Genomic DNA, 3,432 nt, shown 5'->3' on the forward strand with positions numbered 1-3,432 from the left:
TTAACCGTCCTATATTCTGACTCTGATTGTTTAGTTTCTGATAATACGTGTCCCTGGAATGCCCCTCTTGGCTAATGGAAGCATCCCTGTACTGCAGTCGCAATCCCTCTTTAGGAGACTCTGGTTTTAACCCGATTGGAACCTGACTGGTATCTGCAGGATAAAAGAGAAATGTTGCTGAGTAGTCAAGAGAATTTGTCCAGACCTCCAGCCACAGGGAGAAAAGGAAGGAGGGTGGGAAGGAACCAAACTAATCTTCATTCTTCCAGCAGAGATACAGAGGCTGGGAAACATCTCATCCATAACAACCAAATCACGGCTCACTCCCTCTTATGCTCCTTTCCGTAAGGCACTTAAAGAAGAAGAAAAAATTAAGTCCCTCTTTTCCCCTTGCCTTTATTCTTTTAGCCAAGTTGTGACAAGCCACTGATTTCTACCCTATAAATTATTTAAAATTCCACCTTCACATTGGGATTGGAAAATCAATCTCCCTGATTAAAAAGTGACCAGCTTCACATTTCTAAATGTCTCTTTAATCTTTTAATTATGTCTGGCTACAGACAGCATGAGTCTCAAAGAAGCAGAGAAATGCACTCTGTGCTAACTCAACTCAAAAGATCTATACGTCCATCAGCCTTTTTACTTAACCATGTGGCAGTGTTACCGTCGCATAGGACTGCTTGGAGAAACACTGCCTGAAGACGAGTATCTTAATATACTCTGATTTCAATGTCATGTGTGAAGTTTTGTTGTTTTTAATTTCCCCAACTAAATTAAATATTATAGCATCTAACTGGAGACTTTGTAGATGCAAACGCTAGTTTTAATACAAAGCACTGAGGCATATGAATTCATGCACAGACCTGAGAATTCACCCCAAATCCACCATCGTAAATAGGGCAAGCCAAAGCAACCCAGCTAAATGTATACATTTTAAAATTGACTCCGGTGCCAAGATCGTTGGAAGAAGAATTACAGTCACTTCAACCACCCAATTCTTCATGAAAAACTACTCCTCTCTAGTGAGCTAGATGAAAAACAGTCTCCAGCAGGCTTTTAAATGTAAGCAACAGATGATGGAGTGCAAAACAAGGGGAGAGGGATCCAGGTAAGCCTTACAGGGATTCTTGGAGACGTCATTTATTATGTGTGTTGTTTGAAAATGCGGTGAAGTCTGCGATAATGCGGCCCAAGAAACCAAAGCATTTCAAAGCCCAAAACACAGACATGCAGCCAGCTATTCTTAACTCGACATCCCAAGGACCATCAGCAGAAATCCCTGCTGACTAATAAGCTGACTTAGACACCATAAACCACTGTTTTAAAGTATTCTTGCCATATGAATTGCACTGTACATTTCACAGCCCCTTCTCCAAGTGCCTAACAGAGAAAAAGCACATTTAGCGTTTTGAGGTCCAGTCTAATCAGAGAGCAGAATGGAGGCTCCAGGGAGACACTTCAGAATGGAAACGGACGATTCCAGTTCCCTCAGTTGTAAGTCTGGGCCTGGTTGGGATGTCTGTGCATATGAAACACAGGGGAATCTGAAGCACCACAAGAGATGGTTGCAGGCAAGAGGAGAGATTCACCGGGAAGGTTCTGTGGCCGTGACCCACTTTGATGGTCGAACCTGCCCTTGGCCCAGCGCGCTCAGTGGGCTTTCTCCATCTCATCTAGGCGGGGAAGTGACAGCGTCCACTGGAGATGATGTGTTCTGGGGTCTTACCACCATGTGCTTGTGATGAGTCTGTATAACTCTTGAACTTAAAGGACAACCTCCCTATCTATCCTTGTGTTTCAAGGACCACACCTGAAATCTCTTGGAAATAATGAAAAATTGTATTCTCCAAGACTATTCTGAAAAAGATGATTTAAGTTATGTTTCCTATAATATTGCACAAAATTCTTCTAATCTCAAGTCCCAGATGCCTCAAAAACTCAACCTTGAGCTAATTTAGACACTCCTGTTGAGTTGATATGGCACTGTCATGGCCTAATGGTTTCCTTTATACAATCAACTTCTTTTTTTTTTTTTTTGCGGTACGCGGGCCTCTCACTGTTGTGGCCTCTCCCGTTGTGGAGCCCAGGCTCCGGAGGTGCAGGCTTAGTGGCCGTGGCTCACGGGCCCAGCCGCTCCGCGGCATGTGGGATCTTCCCGGACCGGGGCACGAACCCACGTCCCCTGCATCGGCAGGCGGACTCTCAACCACTGCGGCACCAGGGAAGCCCCTATACAATCATCTTTTTAAAAATGTTGTGTATTTATGTCTTATGACTTTAATTTTCCTGGTCTGAAGCCCTATAATCATCTCTGGAGAACACACTGGATCTGCTCCTTCCCATGGGATTGGAAGGATCTTCATCTCAAAGCACTGCCCTTCTGACCTAACCTGAGTTAAATATAAAGGCCAGAACAGTGAAGCAAGACAAATCATCGAACACTCATTAGGCATCTACAGAGGCCAAGTGATAGAGATAAATGTACATAGAGATATCCACATAGACATACATTTAAATCTGCAGGTATAGCTGGAGAGAGAGAGTTTAAAATCAAGTGAAACATACTAAAATAACTAAATAAATACAAAGTAGAATCAAATAAACTCCAAAAGAGAGGAATACTGATTTGTGCAAAAAGGTAATAAATTTCCTTTTAGGTGTATTGATTGTGAATTTCCTAAGAGGTGGAGATGAGTGTGTAGGTTAGCTGTCATTATCATAAAAGTCATAATTAGAGCCCTGGAAGTAAATGAGATTCCCCTGGGGAAAGAAATGAAAGAGACATGATCAGCAATAATATCGGCGAATCAAAAAGCATAAGCTCAAAGAAGTCCTTGTAAAAGAGTTTAATCTAAAAAGGTGTTTCACGGAGTCAGATGTTGCAGAGTTCAAGGAAACACTAACACCATAGGCCGCTGGCTCGTAGATCCCTTCGGAGCAAGGCGGATGCCAAGCACAGTGGGAAAGAAATGGGGAAGGCATGGTTTCGGCACACGAAGGACTTCTAACAATAACTGGGAGGACAAAGCTGACCCAAAGGGTGGTACTAAAACTCAGAGCTAAATTGCGTGATGCCAGTTATAGAAGGTGGGAGGTTCTACGATGGTCCAAGATGCCGGCTGCCAAGGAGCCCTAGACCCCACGAAGAACAAAAGCAGATGCTGCCCAGATTGCTGCGGGAAGGATGACACTGAGGCTAGAACTTTTTAAAAATAAATTGCCCTAATATAATGTAATTGCCCAAGCTAGAAAATGACAAAGGCTGTTTAGCCAAACATTGATCCTGCATTCATGAATGGAAGAGTGAATGGAAGATTTGACAGGAAATGCCCCACTCCAGCTCTGTGGATGAAAGCCACCAGTGCATGAAAAGACACATGATAAAATTAAAAAAAAAAAAAAAAGAAAAAAGACACATGAACTCTTCATCTC

This window comes from Leucopleurus acutus, assembly GCF_964270905.1.
Source record: "Leucopleurus acutus genome assembly, chromosome: 10".
Classification (NCBI taxonomy): domain Eukaryota; kingdom Metazoa; phylum Chordata; class Mammalia; order Artiodactyla; family Delphinidae; genus Leucopleurus; species Leucopleurus acutus.